Source organism: Chelonoidis abingdonii, chromosome 6, assembly GCF_003597395.2.
Source record: "Chelonoidis abingdonii isolate Lonesome George chromosome 6, CheloAbing_2.0, whole genome shotgun sequence".
Taxonomy (NCBI): Eukaryota; Metazoa; Chordata; order Testudines; family Testudinidae; genus Chelonoidis; species Chelonoidis abingdonii.
The window spans coordinates 68544599-68569816 of record NC_133774.1 but is presented as its reverse complement, the minus strand read 5'-3'; positions in this window follow the sequence as shown (position 1 = coordinate 68569816).

Here is a 25218-nt window from a genome sequence, read left to right as displayed (position 1 = left end):
GCACTGGAATTCCTGGTTGGTGGCAGCGCTACAGGTTCTAAGCTGGTAAGTAAGCTTAGAGGAATTCATGCTGGTACCCCATCTTTTGGACGCTAAGGTTCAGGGTGGGGAATTATGCCATGACAATGGGCCAGGGAATGGAAGTGTATATATTTATGTGGCCTGCATGACATATTCAGATTCTACAGAATCTCAGCTCCCATTTTAAAAAATAGCAAATTTCTAGCCTGCATCATTACAAGGAAAGCTTTCCAAATGTGAATTGGGTATAAATGGATACAGTGATGTCTGTTTGAGTTGGCATATAGCCCAATATAGTAGTTCTGAAGGGTGTGAACTACTGCTCTCCCTTGGAGTGGCAATTGGAAAGCCAATGTCAACATTTATTATTCCTTTGCTGGTCATTCTAACAGATGTGAATGAAACCCTTAGAGAGATGGGAACTGGGAGTTATGCAGGGAATTAAATGCAGAGGAAGAACAGAGCAGACTTACAAAAACAGAGGGAGAGGAAGAGAGAAACAGAAAACGGAGTATGAGAAAGGAAGAGAGAGATAGGGCAGAAGTAACACTAGCTAAAATGGGAGCAGATTTTCTCGTTGAGTGATGCTGAACGTGACAGTAAAGGACTGAATATTAAAGATGAATTACTACATAAAGGCTTTGTTTTCTCACTGATCTAATGTCAGTGGAAGATTTGCTCAGGATTGAAAAGAGTTTGAGGTCTGATACATCCTTTTCCACAGACCATAATTAAAGATGGAATCTGGCCCTCTCCATCAAATGAGTTTGTTACTGCTGCAGTAGATCCATACTTACTTCACAGAGCTTCAGTAAAAGGCATTAAAATCCTTCATCTGCGGGCTATTCTTCTAATTTCTGATGGATTATACAGGAATTTTAGGATTCAATTAGAGGAACACTAGGACCAGGAGCCAATAAATCCTAGTTGACAACTAAGAAAACATAAATATTTTCAGTTGGAATTACCATTAGTATTTTACTAGGCTCAGGACTCAGATAACTTTTCTCTTCCCAGTACAGACACCAGTGCTGGTACCTTCAACATCCAACCTGAACTTGGATTTTAAATCAGAAATCCAAATGCAAAATGGATCTCCTTGCTCAATCATTTTATATGTATGAATGGCAAGATGGCAATGCTTATGGCATCCTAACTGAAACTTAAATTTTAAACATCAAAAATAATTTTTACAAGACACTAAAGAATAAATGAAGCTTTCTTGGGGTAAAACTATTGTTTTATTTTGTATTGTTGTTAAGATTTAATATTTTTGAGCCTATGGTATTTGCTTAAACTGTGTTTTCATGAACAATTTTTACACATTTATAGTTCTATGGGTGATTTTAATAGTTTTCTTTACATTGAAAAATAAAATCTCATTATTTTGAATTATTTCTTAGTTTGGATATTTCAAATTTGAGGCCCACATCCTGTGATGTGCATTGTGTGAGTAGATGCCTATGGGAGGTCACTGGGATCTGGACTTTAGTTTCTAAAAAGAGACCTATTAGTAACATTTTTAATTAACATAGAATACTTTTGGTTAAGTAATATTCTTAGCCGAGCAAGTTCCTTCTTATACATGTGGTATTTAGCAATTTGTTGCCATTTCTGGCTAGGAACAGAGAGATGTCAGCCCCTGGTGATGCAATATCCATTTCACAGGCAGCTTGCTGGGAATCTGATGTGTAGACTCCACAAACATAGAAACAACAGCTGTTAAAAACTTGTAGTCTCTCAGTCCTCTCCCTGCGTCCTCATTGCTTAAATTTGTCAAAGTACATATAACATCCATTGAACCGCAAATAATGTATATTAATTTTTATCACAGCTCTATCACGGAAGGGGCCTTTGGCTTTGCTTGCAAGCCAAGAGGTTTGTGTATCAAAGCAATATGATTAAGTTGATATTAATGTGGTTCTGAAATGTACCTCCACAACTTTAACATTGCAGTGGAAACAACTGAACTTCATACAGTGACATTTTGGTGGTGGTGGTGGTGTTTTTTTTTTATTGACAAACTGGGTGAATACCCTTCCCTTCCCTTATCTGAATTCATATTAATTCATATTAATATCAATGGGAATTCCAGAAACATATCTAGATCAATTCATAGTTCCTTGGACCCCATCTTAGTCTCACTGTATTCACTGCAAAACTCATACTGATTTCAATTAGACAAGGGTTTGGCCCTTAATAAGTAAAATGATTATTGTCTGGTACTCAGAAGACTTGGGGTCTAGTCCTAGCTCTGCCATTGTCCAACTGGGTGACTTCAAGTAAGTGATTATAACCTTTTTGTGCCTCAGTTTCCCCATCTGTAAAATAAGGATAAAGGTGCTGTCTTCCTTTGTAAAACACTTTGAGATCTACTGATGGAAATCACTACATTAGAGAGAGGTATTATTATTCTAAAATATGATTTTATTAAACTTCTGGACATATGGAAATATTTTTAATCGTCTTCTTTACCATTTTTAGCAATGTGTCCTATATTTTGAAGGATCTATTTCTCTTTGGAGGCAAGGGGACAAAAAGATTTTGTGGAAGTAGTTAACCGACAGATGAGAAAATTTAGATTATAAAAACCACTTAAAATCATAAATATCTGAACCTAAGCCCATTGTTCCCTGATACAATATTACAGTAAATAATTTAATATATATGTTAAATAATACATGAAAGTGGTAGCCAATGTCAATTCAATCTTAATTTAGATTCCATCTCCTGTTTTGGTTGTAGTCTGTATCAAGTTAAGATTAGGCTTTTTAAACTAAATCTGCAAATAAATTAAAGTGGTAATTTAACTTTATTCAGCTAGTAACTTGATGCACTGAAAAATGGAAAGGTCCAGAAGTGGGGTCTGATATGGTCAGAGGGATGGGCAAGGAAATGATCTTAACAATTGAAAAGCAAAATCACTGGATGTTTAAGAGATGCGAAGTGGGTAGGGAATGTGCATGTCAAGGAGGCCAGAGAGGAGGAACCTACAGGGCGATTCAGGAAACTTAAAATAACAGTTGCCCCTCCCTAAGCTCAGACATAAACACAAATCATTTTAATTGTATAATTTTCAAAGGCACTTATATTCCACTGTCACCCATAAAATGTCACATACCAAATAGAGAATGTTTAAAGCCAATTTTATGTATTATAATTTATGTATTTGGTATGATAAGAATCATGTAGTTATTACAGAACATATGTTCTTTCATTACAACTTAAAATTCTTCCCCCAAATGCTTGTAAATGGTATAAGTATTGAAAGCATTATTTAATATACACAGCAGGCTGTGACAATTTGGGGAATCTGTATATAAAACATTAATTCTGGTTACCTCTATATGAATGTCGAAACCATCATTTGTGACGTGAGGAGCAGAACATATCTATGAGATCATGGCCAATGGAAACTCGTTAACCTAATGATTGTGCTCTGACCAAACAATTGCTATGCTAACAAGGGGTTGTGCTGGAGCTGTCCTTGAACTAGTCTGCATAGAGGAGGAAGAGAAGAGAGCAGAAAATCCCCAAACTGGACAAAGGTAACAAAAAGGACTCACAGAAAGAGTAAAAGGTTTTTTTTGAGGGACAAGAAATTTTGGGCAGGAGAAAGGAAAAACATATGCTTTTGTAGCAGGGGGACTTTGGTTTAACTATGGACCATCCAAGGTCAGGAAATTATCGCTGGACTAGATCCGTGATTCTGAAGAGAAGCACTGAGCTGAAGAGGAAGGATCTTGGTCAAGTTAGAGGACTCTATCCAAGCCCAAAGATCTCTCCAGAGTAGTGAGGAAGCACAGGCATGGAAAATGCATATAGGTGTGTTTATTATTTTGTCTAGATTTGTGTATCTCTTGTGTTGCTAATTAAAGAGACAATGTGCTTTATAATCCTGTACAAATTCTGTCTGTGTGTCTGTTAGTTTTCATTGTCACATACCCCTGAAGAGGTGAACTGTAAACCAGAAGGCTCACACCTTTGATGGGATTCTGGGAAATGTGCAAATGCTACTGGAGAGGCTTGGGAGAGATAGCAATAGTTTCAGGACTGAGCCAAGGGGTGCACGATGCCAAGAGGTGTATCAGACATAACGAGTGCATCCCTAGAGGCTCAAAGCAAGGAACAGTGCCTAAACTCTGCCAAGCCCCCACCAAGCTCCGAGCACATGGAATCCTTCACAGCTGTGTGGGTAGTGTGCACAAAGGGATTGCAACTAGATCTGTGACAAAAGCATAGTTTTAATCTTTGTGTCACTGACATTTTCATAGTTAAAAGAGTATAGAAAAAATATTTGTATTTTACTTGCCTGGTGTTTATTCCAGGAGTTTATCATTTCCATGATCTTTTTCTCATATGGATGGGTAGGACTCCTGCTGAAGTCAATGGGCCTGATCCTGCTTCCAATTAAGTTAATAGTGAAATTCTCATTTACGCCAAAGGGAGTAGATTGAAGCCCAATAGGAGCATAATACAAATATCTGAGAGCAGAATGTAGACTTTAATTAACTGCTGAAGATTCAGTCTTCACTGATGTATCTCCCCTTTGGCCCCCATGGTGTATCTTATTGCTGTTAGAGGCATTACACAACCACTGCTTAACTAAGGAGTAAAGTTCTCAGCACCCACACACCATGTTGTCTGAAAACAGAAACGATTATTCTTGCAGATTGATGTTAGTCTCTTGGACTCAGGGAAAAATGCTGAGAGCAAGAAATGAGAGTGAAATGGATTTGGAAGGGAAAGCAGAGTGGAAGAGCTCAGAGGGAGTTCTCTGCAGCCTCTAACTTGTCTCTACAGCCAACTCCATCTGATGGTTTTCCTATAGAAATTAGAGGGAGCTATTTGAGCTATTTGTAGCCAGAACTCTTTCCCCCTAGCTGATAAGGGAACAGTAGGCATAGGAAGCAGGCCAGCAAGCTGCCTCCAACACTCTGAGGAGGACAGCTAACTGTCTGCCTATGTAAGACACTGATGGAATGTAGACAGCCACCAATGCCACCCCAAAATACAGCTCCAAGGACATGGGAGTAGAAGACCTCAAGGGCTTGTTGGCATTGGGACACTAAAAGGGAGGTGTCTGGTGTAATCCTTTTGTTCCCTCTCCCATTAAAGCCAGAAGAAAAGACCACTGCTGACTAAATCAATGGGTGGTGGTGGGGAGCAAGGTATTTTCCTCCTTTTCCATGGGGACATGGTGAAGAGGAGCACTGGGTCAAGGAGTATTTTTCTTTTTTCTCTCCCATTTTTTTCTGTACTGTTGGGAGGAAAAGGAATGCCTGGCCAGAGGCAGAGAAGTTGCTAGCTGATATGAGCATTTACCTCAGGACTGCTGCAAGCAGGAGCATGCTAGTGCTGTAAATTTCACCCTGCACATTGTTACACAATAGTTATCCACAAAATGATAAGATGTTATGAGTTTTTCACCAAGTTTTCTTTCATGTTTTAACACTGGCCACACTTGGGATGTGTGGTTTCTCCTGTGCTTAGAGGAAATCATCTCCTTTCAGATTAGTAAGGGACTCCTCAGCATGATGTCATCAGGCCACTCAGCTGTTGGGTAGCATGGTGAGCTTGGTCTCAAAATGGCGAGCAGGCTAATGTGCTGTCTGTAATCTCTGCCAGACATCTGTGAGTATGCAGAAGAAGGCCTTAGGGTAGAAATGTTGGCATTATTCCACTTGGAACGACCCTTTAAATAACTGCAGCATATATGAGAAAGAGAGGGCTATTCTGTTTTCCTTGTAATTTGTGTGGGATCAGGGCTAGAATGCTTGTAGTGCATAAAGTGACTGAAAAGCTGTTTGTCTTCAAGGGGAGATAATCACAGTCCGCAATGTGGCATTATTAAATAGTTAGGAGGTGCATTTTAGTCTTAACCATAGGGATGATCTAGTCACTCTATAAAAGGACTTTGTGCACAGCACTTCTGTAGCATGCCTCCAGCACTTCTCCCTTACCCCATCCCCCATATGCACACATACAATAGGTGTATGTAAAATGATGTATTTGATTCCTTCAAGATGATTTTAATGACTGTTAAAATAAACTGACATTAATAATCATGTCATGAAAGGCCTAAGAAAAATACCCCAATGAAGGAAAACAAATAAAAATTTAAGGGAAAAGGAGATTCTTTGAAAGGGGAGGTCTAGTAATTTGTCCAAGTGGTTCCACAGAGAAACCGAGAATTGCTAATTTTTACATTATGTAAGTAGAAAAAAAAGTTTGATGTAATGACTTGCTTCATCCTATTATAATTCTGAAATGCAATAACACGTGCTACACTGATTCATTCTAGCTGAGGATCTGGACCATGGGCATGAATCTAAAACCCCAAAGAGGAGGAAGATCATGCCCCAAAGTCTGCATGCGGAGGGGACACATTATATGCAGCTCTCATCCTTTCTATGTGGGAAAAACTTAGAATTTCTTGTGTCTACTGGCAAAGGAGGCAACCCATTTTTACCACAGCTGTCTGTCAAGAGCAAGATGTTTGACTCCATTTTAAATTGTCCACAACTTCTCTTCCCTCCAGGTGGAATCCTAAGACATACTTTGTGCTTCTGCCTTGGAGTGGCCTGGTGACATGACCAAACCATTCTAAGTATCTTAATTTAATTACTTAGGCCGTGATCTGCTGATCTGGGGAGCACAACATTTCTATGTTGTTTACATAATCTCTCCAATAATTTCCCAAGATTCTTCTAAAAACAATGCTGGTAGAAAGCATTCAACTTCCTGTTGTGTACTTATTCCATCTGCCATGTTTCTGAGGTATACAGTAGTGTCAGGAAGACAGTAGCATTGTATGACCTCATTTTAGTCTGCAGTTGTATCTTCTTACTCTTCCAGATATTTGACAAACAGGAAAATGATCCTTTGGCTTTACCAATGGCCATTAGAAGATATTGTACTTCCAAGACAGATGAAGTCATCAACTCTTTTGCACTCTTCTTCATCAATCGCATATCTCCAGTGTTGACAGAATTCTTTCCTATCTCCATGGCTTTGGTCTTCTGTGTACAGATATGAAGTCTGACTTCATCAGCTTGTGCTTTTATGCTCATGAAAAGTCTTTTAATTTTATCCATTGTGGTATCCAGTATGACAATATCATCTACAATGTCTAAGTCTTACAGATTATCTCTTGCCCAAATAGTACCAATGTCCTTGGCAGCAGCCATCTCTCTTCTTATCACAAAATCTATGACAATGCAGAAGAGATGTAGAGATATCATGCAACCTTGCCATATGCCAGGAACAATCCTAAACCATTGTGTCTTCATTCTCTGTCCTGATGCAGCACACAGACTCATCATACAAAGACGTTATCAAATTAACAATCTTTGCTAGAATTCCATAATGTCTCAAGATCTTCCAGATGGCTTCTATGTGGACACTATCAAATGCTTTAATAACATCAAGGAAGTTAAAAAACGTCATCTGTTGGTGTTTTAAACTTTTTCCAATATCCTCTGAAGGTGAAGATCTGGTCTGATACCTGACCTACTGAATCAAAATTTAACCTGTTATTCCCTGAGCACTTTATGTGTGTGGAAGAGGCCTTGGAGATCTCTGAATCCTATTCCATTCTGCTCCCTATAAGGGATCCACTCAGTGAAGGGTAGAAATAGGGTAGGACCCATAGACCTTCCGTCAGTCCCACAGAGCTTAGCTGAAAAAGACAATACAAACCCATTATTGATTAGTTTAAAAAATCTTCATTCCCCTTCTGCTCTCTGTTTGGTTGTCCTTGATTTTGCAGAAACTCTTCTGAGGGGGCTAAGAGGATGGAAATACTAATTTATTATATGGCAGCACAGGGAAAAGTGGAGAACTGAACATAGATTGCACAGCAAGTTTTGAGAAGCACTTCCTATCCTTATCTTGACTGAGCTCTGGGGATCTCTCTGAGAAAGAGGGGAGGAGTTCTGTGTTTAAGATGTAGATTGGTAACAAAGGGAATTCACAGTTTGCTCAAATCTGATTATAGGAATAGTCTCCTTGCTTTCACCATTGTTCATCTGTAGGGGAGGAAGTGTAGAGATAGAATAGAAACTCTACACTATAATGGATCCTGACGTCTTGCCCCAACTCCCCCAGCTCACTGCTCTTTAAAGAGTTACCTCAGAGCTGGGTTCTGTATTCAAGGGAAGCACACTACCTGAAACACTGACTCCTCTCACTAAGTGTAGCAGAAATGCTTTTGTTATGCTTCCAGGAGTCCTGTTTGCCCAACATCATTTTCCCTTCAATTGAACTATTTCATTGTGTTTAGCTATAGGGGAAAAATGTGGAGGGAAATTCTAGAATTGTGGGCAGTTGTAAGGATTTTTTCCCATACTTTGTCAATATTTTGTGGGAAGTTTAACAAGTTTTAGTGGTTTCCCACACTTCCCCCTTCCCACTTTTACAACACATACCAGACAAGAAATGTCAGGAAAAAAACAGGAACATCTGCATGGAAGTTTCCTGATTTAGAACATTTTTGTAATACATTTTGCTGGTCACCCACATACTTGCTCATAGATACTTTTCTAAATCTGGTTACTGTGATATCCCAGACTCTTTACTTTGATACAAACAGTAACACTGTGGCAAAAAATAGCTCAGGAAAACAGCAGATAGGCATTAGGTAACAAAGACAAAAAGGTCCAGACCTAGACTGAACTAAATTTTTAAATTGATAAGAACAGATTTAAAAAAATTATTAAAGTTAATATTTAAAAGTAAATATACATATATAAGTTAAGAGGAAGGGACTGTACATCTGGGGTCAGGCTTGACTCTACATAAGGATCTGAACCAAAGCCTATTAAAATCAGTGGGAATTTTTTCCAATGACAGTGTGCATTGGGTCAAGCCCTAAGTCAGGCTTTGTCTCCCACTACTATTTTAAACAATTTTAGTTAGGGATAGCCTGAACCAAAAATTCCAGATCCAAGCACTGATGAATTTTGAGGAACTGAATGAGGATTCATGTGTGACTTTTGCCACTAGCACTTTCTACAATGGGCTAAAACACCCAAGCTCTGGAGAAATTTGGAACAGCTCTAATTTGGATGAATGGGTCCATCTAAGAGAAGTCAGGTGGTTTACATCAAACTACCATTCATGACTGACTTGCTGCATAAGAATCAGAAGGCAATGCCTTTATGTTCATGCACATTTAACCTCTGTTCCAGAAGTGGCTCTATGCATAGCCCTGTTCTTCCCTCACAGATTAGTCCCACTTCCATAAGCCAGTAAAACTACTTGTATGAGGAAGGTAAGCAGCTTGTTGCTGTACAAATCTATGATCACGCCACTGTTGGTTGGTGTCTGATAAGCACTGCATGATGTACTATATCGATTTATAAAAGAATCAAAGAAAATGAACTCACCGGGGTACCAAGGCATACAGGAATTATACAGACATCTAGCTATTGCAGTAATGTAATGAAGTTCCCAACCACAGAAGAAAAATTGCAATGTCAGCAGGGAAGCAAACATCACAGTTTTACAGTTCTATGTGGAGCCAATTACAAATAATTGGTTCTTGACAAACTTTGTGTACTGCAGAATTCATAAATTTGATTTTATAGATTAGCTATAATTTATAGATCTTTGTTTATAATACATGTGTTCATTGTTTCTTTCTGCTATTCATCATCTGTTTCAGTAAAAAGAACTGTTGCTGATTTATGTGTTGATGCTAATTTTAGAAATTAATCAAAAGCAAAGGTGAATGGTGTATTTAGCCATTATATTTAAAATTACTATGGACAATTAAACAGATTCCACATTACATAAAAATGGAGCAAAAGTAACTAGTGCATGAATGAAAATAGTGTCTAAGGAGCAAGAGGGATATATAACAATAAAGAAACCTAGAAGATATTTATTAGAAATATAATGAAGAGGATTTATGCCAGGATGGGTTTAACCTCAGAAGGAAAAACAAAAAACAAATCAAAACAAACCTCCATACACCACCATTTGCAATACAAGTTGGGTAGCATGACCCAACTATGAGAATAACAGTCTAGGACAAGTCAATAGTTTTTTTCCAGACAGCATAAACAAATCTAAGCCTACTTTATTTTGGAGATCAGTTTTTCCTGTGTCACCAACATGGGCTCTTTTGCATGACGTGGCCTGTATTTTTGGCATATGTTTCAAGCCTTAAAAGCTTCTTTAGTGTCACTATTCATTTGAGTCCATATTAAAATGTCTCTGGTCCTTCTCTTAGCATTTCCAATCCCTAAATAACCTTCATGTAACCTTTTTAACTTAATTTTCTGTAATCCTTTACCAGTAACCATTCTGGTGCCTTCAAACAAAATCACATTTAGTACTAAGAGCTCCACCTTACATTGATAATAGGGGATGGGAAAATGCTATCCCAGACAGCCTGTGCTAATAGCCTTAATTACTTTCTGTAGGTTTCATCCTGAGCAGTAGTTCTGGCAATAGCAAACCATATTTTACCTGAGGTTGGACATGAGTTTTTTATTACTGTTGTTGATCATCAGATTGACATGTACAAAATATAGCTCTGGATTCAGATACGCTATACTTTTGTTAAATGTTCTAGATAGTGTGCTATAACTACCAAATCTCTCCTAGATTTGTATTCAGTTTGAAAATCATATATTTGTACTTGAAAAAAATATCTATATTCTCAGTAGAGTGTTTGCCAGGCACCTTTTGGCAACGGTAGTAAATGATTTATGGTCAGTCTCAACTAACACTGGTCTGCCATAAATAAAGATATGAAACTTTTTACATGTATGGACCAAGGCCAAAGCCTACTGTTCCAGTATATTGACACTCAGTTTTGTTATCACTGTTGTAGTGATCAGGGCTACAGATTTACCTTAATTGTAAGATCAATTGAGAGACCTGAGTGAAAGTTCATAAAATGTCACAATGACCTATAACAGAAATGTTGATGGGAAATGGTACAAAGAGAAACAAAAAGATTGAATTAATCCAGACAACAAGGCATACTAATACAATTCAAGGATTGTATTAAACTCATGCCTGGTAAACAAGAGAAGTGTCTGACTGGAAATCGGTGAACTAAAATCGGTATGTCAGAAATTAGGCCTAATTGGTGGACAAAACAATGAGGGGATAGGCTATTCCACTCATCATTGCCTTTTGGGCCACTTAAAATAAATATTTGTTTATGGAAAATTGCCTGCAGGCAATCTCATAACTACTGCCTGCTGGTAAATGGGTGAACCAGAAGAAGCAAGCTTCACCATTATGCTCCCACCATTGCTTGGGACCATGGGATCCACTGTGATATTGTTGGGCCTTTATTGTCATCCTGATGCTGAGAGCTATCCTGACCAGATTAGGCCAGAGAGTGGGACCCAGATAGGGTGACCAGACAGCAAGTGTGAAAAATCAGGAAAGGTGTCAAGGGTAATAGGCACCTATATAAGATAAAGCCCTGAATATCAGGATGTCCCTATAAAATCGGGACATCTGGTCAGCCTAGACCAAGATGACATTGCCACCTCCATTGTCTCCAACTAAAATCCAAATAACATCTGGGATTTGAGACTTTTGTTCCTGCTGTCAAACCCCTTCATGTGTCACTTTCCTTTCTCATTTCATATCTTTTTCCTATCCCTCTCTTTTGTCTTCTGCCTAATGGAAGTCTGGGTTAGCTGGCCAAGACTGTATATTTTGCAACACTGTTGTCAGCTTGAGACTAGAGATAGGCAATTAAAAATCAGTGACCTAAGCAGTCAAGTGATGGTACAAGTTTGTCTGGTCTTGGAGTTGGCGACAAGACTATCTGCTATGCCTGTGTTTCTCCAGCAATGAGGTTGCAAATGAGAATCACCACCACAGAGAAATGTTGCATTTTTCTGTCTCTGCTGTTCTTTTCCCTCACCTTAGGCATGTGTTTGTCTTGTTTGTCTTTTAGAAAATGGAATTAGACTTCAATAACAAACAACAACAACAGCTTCAGCCCATCTCAGTTAACTTTTTCTCTGTCTCCCCCAACCAGGACAGTTATTACCATCTTTTGTATTATCTAAAAAACTGTCAAACAGGCTTTTCCTCCTAACATCTCTCCAAACGTAAAGGGAGCAAGATATATTGTTAAATATATTTATTTAATACTTTATTTTTAAAATGCCTTACCTGTTTCCCCCTTCTGTATCTTTAAAAAAAGGTTAAAACAATTTTTAATTGTGTGATTGTCATGCTACTAAACAGACTGAGGTCTCTGTATTAAAAAACCCTGAACCTTGTTTAAAACCATTAATGTTGTACAGCAACAAAGACATGTTAACACCTTTGACTTTGGGGCCCATTTATTCAATCAAAATTAATTAACACAGAGCCCATGATGCATAAACTACTCGTCTCCACTTTTGACCATACTGTTGTAAGAAGATTCATCCTTGGACAATTTAGTTTTTCATTCACTGTCATAGTACTTCAGGACTAGGTTCTCTTTAATTAACTCCTTCAATTTCTCACACTCTTCATTAAGATTTACTGTTGTGCAGCTGTACATTTTGTTGTGTTAACTTCTTTCCCAACTACATTATTTCCATTCCACAGAACTGCATGTTTGTTTGCTTAGCTTTACCTTTATTGAAATGATTCATTTTGATTATATCAAAATGATTTGTTTCAATATTTCCAAAATATTTTTCTTTTTTTGTTTCAACTAAAACAATTTCTCAAAATACACACGAGTTCATGAAAGGTTTTGGATGACCCGAGTCTGCATTTTTTGGGGAGTGGGAGGGGAAAGTTCAGCCCCAAATTTTTGCCTAGCTCTAATCACAAATTTCTGTATGATTTCACCTTTCTTTTGTACTCTTATCTTCCATATATCTCATTTTTGTGCGAAGTGCTATGCTCCTCAAATTTCTTAATACAGTTTCATATTTCATTGCCCCTGCCTGAGTTAACTGAAAACTATTAAACAAACAAAGTGCTTCAGAATCAGCCACTGTCAAAAATAACAGGCTACCTTCTGACTGTTTTCCTTTTTACTGGCACCCATTGCTTGCAGATACACAGCTGTTTGAACTTCCTCCTGTTGTTTTCCAGATTTTCAGAGAGTTTCATTTCTTGTGGTGTTCCATTCTTACATTCATGGTATTTTCTTAATTTTTTTTTCTTCTGATATCATGTGGTATTTAGTGATTACACAGTGTTTACGTGCTTCAGAGAAATCTGATTTATTCTATGTGCAGTTCCAACTTATGGTGCATAACAAAAAGAGCTTTACAGCACTCTGCCCACACTTTTTGTCTGGGAAGTTCAGTCCTTAAAAGCTCATTCTCCAGTACCACAACTATTAACCCCATTTTACCAATGGAGAACAGAGTCATGGAGGAGCAGACTTGTCCAAGATCACACAAGAAGTCTATGGGGGAGCTGGGAATTGAACATGAGCTATTGTGGGGTTTAATATAAGAAACCTGCTCTGCTCATGCTTCACTTGTGTAAATGTGTTCTTCTGGGAATGCTGTCAGTACTTGCTATTTCAGAATGTGCTGTATGGCTTAACACTTGAGAAGCTGTATCTTGCTTCTGCTACAGTACTCCACTGAAAGCTTTCCTACAGTCAGCTGGATTTTCCATCTCTGAAATGTAGTTGAATCACTTGCAGTATTTCCTGCACCAGTGTCTAGGTGCAGTCTGGTAGGTTAATTGGCCTGTGTAGCAGTGAATCTTTGCCATATGGACACCTAGGAACAGATTCTGCATTTCTTGCACACCTGAATCTGCTAATGAAGTGCTACCCCATTATTAGATTTTATGAGGACATGAGATCTCTCTTAAGGCTTGATATTTCCCTATAAAGCAAACATATGCATCTTGCAGGTTCATTACGGTAGCCATTAGAGTTCTTGACATTTTTTGTTAGAATACGGCTGTTAACTCCAGTGCCCAGACTCTGTTCCAGTTTGAGGATTTACATTATACCTTCTTAAACTCTAGAAGTGCTGTTGTGCACTGAGTACTTCCATTATATTCACTTTTACAAGTGGGTAGTAGGAGTGAGATTATTCTTGTAATTTATAATATATAATTTGTAAAGTACTCTGGGATTCTTTGGTTCTTTAAAAAGTACTTTATAACTACAGGGGAAATACTAAAATGAATAATAGCAATAATATGCAGGCCAACTGTCATAAACAGATAGTTAAGGGTTAATGCCTCTTTTACCTGTAAAGGGTTAAAAAGTTCACCTAGCCTAGCTGATACCTGACCAGAGGAACCAATGGGAGGAGAAGATGGTTCAAAAGGAAGGAGGAAGTTCCCTTTGTCTGAGTCAGTTTACTTTGAGCGGAGTGGGAAAGCTCCAGAATTCAGCCTCTATTAAGTAGTGAGTATTAGTGAAGGAAATAAATAGGTGTTTTTGCCCATGAGAACATCCTCTGTGTTGAATCTGTTGTCTGTGAGAGTAGCTGGTATGTTAATCTCTCCAGCAGGGTTTTCCCTTTACCTTTCTTTTTCTTAATACCTGATTGATTTTTCCTTGTTTTTAGATCCAAGGGGGTTGGATCTGGATCCACCAGAAGTTGGTGGGAGAAAGGAGGGGGGATGGTTAATTTCTCCTTGTTTTTAGATCCAAGGGGGTTGGATCTGGATCCACCAGGAGTTGGTGGGAGAAAGGAGGGGGGATGGTTAATTTCTCCTTGTTTTAAGATCCAAGGGGTTTGGATCTGTGTTCACCAGGAAATTGGTGAAGTATCTCAAGGCTACTCAGGGAAGGAAAGTAGTGCTTGTGAGTGGTGGCAGCCAGACCAGATCTAAGCTGGTAATTGAGCTTATAGCTTTTCATGCAGGTCCCCCACATCTACACCCTAAAGTTCAGAGTGGGGAAGGAACCTTGACACCAACTAAAATTGTATCCTCATATCTCATATATTTGATGTTCCATTATTTCTTTTGCATAGCACAGGAGTGGAATAGAGAAATCTACAGAAAACTTTTATGTTGCCTGTATTATAAGGATAAAAGAATGAGCTTAGTGGTAAAGGATATGTAGGAATCAAGTTTACTACATGTTAATGACAGAAAAATCTTGTCTCAGAAATATTCTGAGTAGTTCATCATCCACATTGAGACGAGATAGCATCAGTGCATGGATTATGGAAACTTTCTCCAACAAAAGTGAGCCTTTTAATTTTCATTTCTCACTATATAACAGCTATAACAATTAGAGATGGACAAATGCACTTTGCCTAATTTTAAACCCATTAGAATGTTGTGGATGGTAAAGTTTGGCTCCAGTTTGAATGTATTTTAAATTGCATTCCATTGTGAAAAGGAGCAGAGCTGGACTAGCGTACTAATTCCATAGGGGAGAGAATAGTATGGTAAATTATGAAGAAGAGAAGAGAGTGGACAGATTCAAAAATAAAGCAAACAGAGAAGGATTGTAAGAAAAGGAAAATCAGAGAAGGGGAGAGAAATAGTCTAATGCAAAAATACAGTAAATATTGTACATGTAGAATATAAAGAACATCCATTCCGGGGAATATTTTAGCCCTGATTAAAAAAAAAGTATCTTTCCTTGAACTATAAACAATGTTGTTATTTTAAATTCAAACACCCATCATAAAATATTAATTTAAATTACAGGAAAAGAATCTCTGAGAAGTCAAACTAGTTTTTGATATTCCCCAAATAGTTTGAGACCTTCCAAAGTCTCACATCCCACCAGGATCTCCCATCCTGATAACCTTATATAAGAGAGCAGTTTTGATTTGTGAAGAGTGAACAACATATTTTATTTCTAGATTACTGCTTCTAAATGGAATGCGGTCACTATCAAATTAGTGATTTGCAGGTTTGGGAATACCAGCAGATCTGGTTAACACATGAATAATTATATTTCTACAAAAGACAAACATTTTGAAACATAACCTGAAATGGCTGTTTTCTTGATTTTAGAAAAGGGCAAATTTTATAAATATATAAGCAGAAGATTTAAATGTCTTGTGTTTATCTTGTAAACTAATTTGTACTTACTCATACTATGTAAATAAACCAAATGAAGCACAAGAAAAGGATTTATATAGATTTAATAAACTGTTGGGCAATATACATTCTAACACATACCAATTAATCTGACAAACAAACCTATTTCTAGAGTGCTCATAATGTAATATTTGTATTTATCCAATACACACACACACACCCTTCTGCGATTGGACTGAACTAGCAGGAATTAGGGAAACATAATGCCTTAAAAATAGTTCCAAAAGGAAAATCTACTGTGGTCTAAACCACAGTTCTTTGCCTCATTTGAGGAAAAAATGACACACATGTTATGAGATGTTATTCTGAGCTATTATTTTATATATATCCATTACACAGTAATTTTTCCATTTTAAATTGGAGCTAGCTAATCCATATTTTATTCATTCTCAAGTGTTCACTTTTCTGTCTCAATTTTCTCTGTAAATGAGCAATAGGACACAATATTGTACAGAAGATGACTGGCTCTCTCATCAACTGAAGTTGGTCCAATAAAAGATATTAAGTCACCCACCTTGTCTCTATAATATCCTAGGACCTACATGGCTACAAAAATACTGCATACTAAGATGGTCAAGTGAATGGAAAAACTAAGTTTTCTACACTGAACATATGTGATTTTTGGAGAGAAATACAAAAGAAGACCCCTCTGCTTCATAGAATTACCTGCCAAATGGCTCCTTAAGACTGATATGTAGGCATATCAAAGGTAGGTAGGAATATATGATATATGGTCCTTATAATTTACAGAGAACAGATGTGAAATCTCAAACTCCCACTGAATACATTAAAATAGCTGGGCGAAGGTCTAAGACATTAGTCAGAAAACACACCTGTTGTATGTGCTGACAAACTGATAATTTATAGTAAGCAATGGAATTTTTCTTCTCTCTGTAGATATTATATCCTATCTGAATATTGGCTAAAATGAATAAAAACAGATCCATTTTGGTGGCTGTCATCACAGCTCTCAAGGTCATATATTGATGTTGTTTTCCATCATTTGTAGTGAAGGGTTGGAGAAAGGGTCAAGAGAAAAAAATGTGTCTAAAAGGAATTCATGTTCCAAAGCAGGCCCCTGTTCAGACAAACAAAAGTGCACATATATTCATGCGTCAGGAGAGGCGCATTTCTGGTGCTTCGTGTTAGCAGAGTGCTCAGCAAAAGAGGTATGTCCATAATTAGTTGATAGATAGGGTTCCAGTAAATCATGCTTGAGAACATGCAGACTTGTTCCTGGGTTATATAAGACTAATAAAACTGCTTTATGTTGTGCACTGTAAATAGCTTCTCGTGTGCAGCCCTGCATATGCTGCTGTTAACACTTCTGACCGCATTTCACCTACACCTGACCAAGATGGAGGATTTGTATTGATATAATAACAAATGAAATTAACCATCCAGAACATCCTCAGAAAATATGGAAATATCCAGTGCAATTTATTGACATTTAGAATTTTAAAACGTTTCTAAAGGTAAAGTTTTCATAAAAATCTGGTTTGTACTAATCATTGGTCAACCTCCTCTATCCTGATAGCAGGTCTCCTTCTTCTCCTGTTGCCACGGCTAGGATGGCCAGGAGGCCGATCTTTCAGGTCTCTAGCCAACAAAGCACTTAAGTATGCTCTTAATTTTAATATGCAAATTGTCCCATTGACTCAACAAAACTATTTGTGTGCATTAAGGGAAGCACATGCTTAAATGCTTTGCAGGAGAGGAGTCTTAAAAAGGAAAAGGTGGATAGGGGGCAGGTAGGTCTTATGTTCCCATTAGCAGCTGCTGCTGCTCCACTTATTACTGGGACATTTTGGGTCCATATTGTCAAAGATATATAGGCTCCTCACTTCCACTGAAATCAATGAAAGATAGGAGCCTAAGTACTTTTGACGATTTGGGTCTTGGAGCCCAGAAGTGCCTCAGTCGAGCGCTGGCTACTTGCTTTAGATTCTCTTGCATAATAAATCCTCACTCACTAGCCATGGAAAACAGGGAATTCTAGGTGAGTAATATTCACCCAACCTGGAGAAAGAGAAAAACAAGGGGAGCGTTCCCTCTGCTAAAAGCTGAAAAGCTGAGGGAGTGGACCTCTGCTCCTCTGCCTTTACTGAAGAGTAGGGGGAAAGTTTTAGGGAGAATGCTGACACTAGTACTCCCTGACTGGAAAATGGATGTGTTAGTGTAGAGTGAGATATTGCATCCCCAAAAAGGGGTATAGTCGAAGGGGTATGGACTGCAGTCACTGGATGAACTGCTTGTCAGATCCTGGATGCACCTCCAGAAAAGAAAGTCACATATCCATGGAGGAATATTGACTGCAGCAGCACTAGAAGTGGAGTGATTCCAGCAAGTGCCATTGAAGAAATATACCTCCACACTCCCCCTGTGGCAGCAAGAGCCATAACCCAGCTTTAAGACTTCATATGTAAAATCCCTGCCCCATTGAAACCAATGGGAATTTTGCCATTGACTTCAATGGGGCTAGAATTTCATTCAAAGTGTTTATATACTTTGGAATGAAAATTGGTTTTTGTCTGAACAATTGTTACTCACTGTATTGTTTTTGTGTTTTATTGCATAGTGAGAGAACAGGGTGCTTTTGGAAATTTCTTAAGGATCCACTGAGAGCATTTTGGTTAGAATTGACATAATATAGCTATTTTAACATAATGAGCACTTTCAGCACTTGATTTACTTTTGTTAACTGAATGATTGTATAAAGTAAATAATACAGTTAAAGTAATAGGATTTTAGGAAATATATTCACATCCATAGATGCTCAGTTTGACTCAATGGATCTTTTGCCACTAAATTCAATGAGAGCAGAATCAAACCCTGCATTAGAACTCCAGGCAGAATTTCTTTCTCTTTTGAAATTATAGTTGCAGCAGGTGATCTGAATAGTTTTGAAAAGCTTTTAAAGGAGATTGATCTCTACTTGTTGGTGTCTCCTTTCTGGTTGCTATTAGCAATCCTCAATATTATTACGTATTGATTTATTAATAGTACAATAGTACTGTATTTTTATATACAGTAACAGATTATCACTTTTTAAATATCTCTCAAGTGATATCTACTCAACCTCTACTCAAACACAAACTTTCCCAAACTTCAAATATTAAAGGACCACTTTCTTATTTTTTATATTTGTTTTATAGTTCCATGGTTTTAGCCCTCTGTACAATATAAAATGTTTAAACATAAAGGAATACTTAAAATATTGCATTGGAGAGGGATAACTAGCTTGAAAATTTAATGACTTGGAGCTAGTGTGCATTCTTGAAGGGATAATATTCCCTAAATGAGTCTGCCTAATCTTTTTTGCCAAACTGTTAAAGACGGAAATCATTGGTTTACATATTAAAGTGATTATGAAGAGATCAAAACTCAGGCATATTCCTTAATGGGAAATGCTAAGTTAAATCTTGTTGGCCAAAGTCCCATCCTGATTTCAGTAAAAGATCTAAGAAAGATTGCTAACAAAAGTTGTGTCAGGTATCAATATAAGGGAACAAGAACAACTTGAATACGGGGTAATCAATTATTTTTTGTCAAGGTCCAAATTTCTTGGTCATGATGTAGTCAAGATCCCAAATCCATAGAAAATAATACCAAAATAATAACAAAAATGACAGTAACACATAAATAAAAAGATTTTGTGGTCCTTTCAAAACCATCTGATAGTCTGGATTTGACCTAAAGTCCACCTATTGATTACCCCTGAAGAGTGACCCCCCACTCTTTATTGTAGAGAACAAACAACTCGAGGCAATCTTCATTTTCTAAACCAAACAGTTCTATTAAGATTAAAATTAAATGACGACGCAAAATATACATTCCTATAGTATTTTAATTGTTATAATATGAAAAATGCATTTAATGAGCCCTTGGATTACAGCCTGCTTTGAAGACATACCTAATCTAACAGTGTAGTAAACCAGTTAAATCTTTCAGTGACACAAACTTGCTGACTTTGAACAGCATAAAAGACTAAAGAAAACCCTCATCTTTCACAGTTCTGGGGTATTTCTCTTTAATGGAACTGCTTCCATGATTCAAATTATACATATGGTTATGTACCTTTCTGAATCAGAGCCAGAGTACATTTTTTTTATAAATAATTCTCTATATTATGAAAACACAATTTTCCATTTGTAATTAAAATGCAGTTATGGTAAGAGAAGGGGCCATGTCAGGATGTCTCTGAACTTTGCAATCAATGTAGTCCAATTTTGCTTTCCTCTTTGTCCAAAATAGCCTGAACTTGATAACCTGCTTGACATGCTGCAACAGTCATTCATTCACCATGGTTCTGGGATTTGGCTGATAGTATGGGAGTTGAGAAACAAGCTTTACAATTGCTGTGCTTTATTGGCTAATTGAAAGGACTTAATCCTAAAAACACTTACGAACATTCTCACACTGTGATTGGCCCCCTAAGGGGAGATAGGCTGTGATAAGTTTAATTCATCTCCATAAGCGAAAGAAATAAAGGCCAGGTAATGGAGGACAGGCATCCCTTATAAGAACAGCAGAAAGCTGCAGGAGAGAGAAAGATATGGCAAAGACCATGGAGTAACGAAAGGACCTGGCACCATGGGAATTGGAAGACAGAGCTGGAAGGCTGAGCTCCAGCCAGTCAAAGTCTGGGTGTATGACTGAATTGGGATCCAGCTCTGGAAAAGAGGACTGAGAACTCCCTTCCAAGGGGAGAGAGAAACACTGAACTGGGGTGAGGGCCTGGAGGGCCAGTGTGTACTCAGAGATCTGAATAAAGTTGACCCCAGATGGCAGTGTTTAAATTACCCTTGGATTGTGAATGTGAAGTTTCAGAAGCCCCTGAAGCAGTAGAAACTGTGGCAGGATACCTCAGAGTGACCTCTGGCCAGGCAGGGGAGCTCTTACATTCATATTTAACTTCAAGAGGTTGATTTTATTTTTTATGAGGAGGTGGTAGGGGGGCAATAGGAGTGGATGATGTGATTGTCATTTGGGTTATATTGGAGAAGTATTATCAAATACATTTAGTAGTGATCTCTAAAGAAGATCAAACTGAATTGACCTGACCTCCTCTGAAAGTTCATTCCACAGATAGGTCCTCTCAACTGGCAATACTTTACCAGTTCTTCTTTCCTAACATGCAGATTACTCACCACTACTGAATGTAAGAAAACTGATGCCTGGAGATGTGTGATAGAACTACATAGAGCAGTGACTGACTATCAGTGAGGCAGTAAGGGACCACAGTTCCAAGGAGTTACTGGAAAGAGACCTGGGCCAGATAAAGATTATGATAAATGCCTAATTAAATTTTCAAAAGTGCTCAGGAACCTAACATCCATTAACTTTAATGAGATTTATGCATCTAGATGATTTTAAAAAATGTACTAGGTCTCTAAATACCTTTAAAAACCGACCCAGTTGGAAGATATGCTCTGGAACAATTGAAGCTGTAGCTTTACAAATAGACTGTAGTTACAGCCACTGGTGTCTGTAAAGAATGTACTCTGCACTCAGGGTAGTAGGTTTCCAGGCAGGTGGCTGTTGCCTGTTGTAACCCATGTAGTGAGTATATAGACATGCAGTAATGATACAACTAGAACAGAAACCCAAAGAATGATGAACACATTCTTTTTGTATTATTTTAGATCCCCACCACTTGCACTGCTTGTCCTAATTGGAGGAGGGGAAGGAAAAGATAAGGGCAGAACTATGCAAAAAGCCGGTGCTGAGTTATTTGCCAGTTCATATGCTCTCACTTAGATTCATACGACCCCATTAACTTTAATGAGGTTACATTGGTATAAATGACCACAGACATTGGACCAATATCTGTAAGCAGTTTATTAAAAAAGGAAATGCTTTGTGTGAGTGTGTGTACCATTGTATATTTATGTCTGTGTAAAAGGAAGTCAGCTTCTATGCGTTAGCTAGAATGAGGCTTTTTTGTCAATGTCCCTCAGTGAGTGCTAATGAGGCATTCTGCACACATTGGGCCTGATTTTTATTTGTGCATCATCCTTGTTAATAACAACATCTAATTAAGACATCCATTAAAAATCCATAATGTTAATTTAATGGAAAAATTCCAATAGAACTCCATTAGAGTCTCCCTGTTAGCTTAACATAACACAACTTTAACAAATGCCTTAATTAGATGTTCTTACTGAAAAGAATATTATGCAATTAAAAATTGGCCATTATTTAAAATGGAGAGTAGTGTTTCCTATTGCTAGTGCTTTAATTGTCATGAATTATAGATGTTTGGATATCTCTAAAGTTTCTGTGATTGGCTGTCATGTACCTTTGTTGGAAAAGAGGGTTAGTTTGTGGTTGTGAACAAGTACAGCAATTATTAGAAGGGATAGGGCAAACACAGAGGGATGTATCACCTCCTGAAATGTGCATCTAATTCCCATGGGAGATAATGAGAAAAGGACATTTGCATCAAAGGAAGAAGACACCTAGTTTTAGCTCTAGAGAGTGCCAAAGTTAAGATCCAGATCTTTAGTGATTAAGTCCTACCATAATATTTGTTAAGAGCTTTGGAGAGGACTCTAGCACGATATTAACACTAGGTGGTATTATTAATAATTGAACAATACTCATTTTTGAAACATACATTAAAATGTTTTCAAAGTAGAAAAATGTATTTTTCTATAAAATAAAGCATTGCCATTTACATGTATGTCTTCAGTTATGTAAGTATTACTATATTTCTTGCATGCCCTTTTACTTGTTGTATTGGCAGTGGGCTTTTCCTCAGATCAAAGATGGCTGACCTGCCTAGTATGTCACATACTCCTGAAAGTGTCAAAAGTAGGTAGAACTCAAGTGTACATTCTGTATATAATCTCTACTGGAGAAAGGTATGAGTTGCTAGCATCACTCAGCAGGAAGAAGACAAGATTGACTAAGTAAAAGCAACGACTGATGAGAGAAGTGAAATGGGAAGATAACTGGAACACATGTCAAGAGACATCAGAGGTGAAATTGAAAAAAAAATTCAATTTCAAAGCAATTTCTAACTCGTGACATTGACTGCACTGAACTGAGGAGGACATAGAGAAGGCTGAAATAATAGGGAGGTAGGGACTTCTGGGATGTGAGGATAAGACTGGTAGGAAAATTGCATGGTCCTAAAGCATATGGAAATGAATCATAAATATACATTTCAAAATTTTCTGAGGGTGAGGTGAGATGTGCTAGTGCTACAAACGTTGAGTTCCTCTAGTACTTGTTTCTTTTTTGTCACTGAAAGTGGTTTCAGTTTTTGTGAATAAAGGGACATTAAACACTGATCATAATTTATACTATAAACAGACGTCATAAAACAAAGATTCTTCCCTTTATAAGAATACAGCCTCTGCAATTTATTCCCCAAACGATATATAGATTTTGTAAAATCCCATAGTATTCAAAGTCCTATCATTCCTATCTGAAAGATTAACTGCTCTTGCTAGTACCATGGGTATTTTTATATATATAAAAGAGTTTAAGAATGGCTATATAGAAGCTGAGTACTTTCTAAGAGTTGATGAATAAGGAAACATTTTTCATTTTCACCTTTAATTCAGCAGAATGTCTTGCCTACTGTTGATAGTCATTACAAAAAGAGATGTAACTCCATTTTACTCCTGTTATTTTAATCAATTTTTCTTTCTATTTGACTGGAAATGTTGATTTTCCCTTTTCTAAATTATCCATGTTCCTGTATCATGAATATCGTCTCTGACCTTTACTATTTCAGTTCACAGAATACCTGCTTCCAAACAGTACAAAGCAGTAAAAAACGTTTCAGGTAATGCAGGGTGACAGTGCTTCAGTGTGGAAGCTGAAATATGTTTATTAACCTGAGTTGTAACAGACAAGTATTGCTGTTTTGTGCGTGTGTGTGAGAGAGACACACAACTGAATAACTGCTAAACAGATGCAATAAAACTGCATTAATTCCATCTGTGTTCTTTAGTTGAGAACTGTCATCCTGAAAAAGGTGCACAGATCACACTTACAATAAATAATAATATAAAATATAGCTTAGATTAGTCTTAATCTCCTTGAGGATCCTGTTTTCCACAGTTAATGAACAGCTTGCTGCTGTGATAGCTGACAAATCAGTTGAAATACACTAATTTTAGAGGATTACTGCTTAAATAGATTCCAGGGAAGTAGTACTGTACCTCCTTTATTATTTTGTATCCCCTTTTTTATCCTTGTGGAATTAATATGATTCTCCAAGAAAGTTTCGTTTTGCCACAGCATGGCTTAGAGGTGCTATTTCCCAGCTTTAGACAGTAACTGAAAGGGGCACAGTGTTTTTTTTTTCATTGCTCAGTACTGTTCAGTGTATGCACACAGCGCTGGTTTTGTAAAAAGAAAGCCAATGCGCTTGTACTGAGTTTTCAGTGAAGAGAGTAAGAAGGCACAGATGAGTATTAGAATTAAGAATTATGCCAAGAGTGTAATATGTCCATTACAGGCCAGCAGTGTAATTCACTAAATGAGAAAGGGTAACGGTACCCTTATGTTGGCACTACCAACTTTTCATTAAAGCTGGAAATGGGCACATCCTGGAGAATATTCAGAAAAAATAATGGTTTTTCATCAAATTTCTGTAATGAATATTTTTCCTCAGTATTTGACCAGCTTTAATTAATTCGATAACAGGTTGGAGTATTATGAGTACTTTACTATTAAGATTTCTCTTGAAAGAATCAATGAGATTTTTCCATACTTTGAATTACAAAATTTCTCAAACATGAAAACTTCAAGAATCCTTGAAAAACATAGTGTAGTATAGTCACCTCTAGCAGTATAATACAGTATAACATGAGATAAAGGGCCAGATCCTCAGCTGGAGTAAACTGGCAAACTTCTTGAGCCTGCTAAAGCCTTTTTGTTCTACCTTCATTCCGTGACAGAATGTTGAAAGCAGTTAAGTCCTGAACAAGTAGCCATTATTATTCTTACAAAGGCTACAGTACATAGATTGACCAAAGAATATAAAGCAAAACCCTCAACTGATGGACAAATTTCTCTGTTATCTCAGGCCACGTCTACACTACGGGATAATATCGAATTAGCTAAAATCGGTCTAATAAAATTGATATTATAAAGTCGAAAGTGAGCGTCCACACTAGGCATGTTAATTCAATTGTGTGCGTCCATGGTCCATGG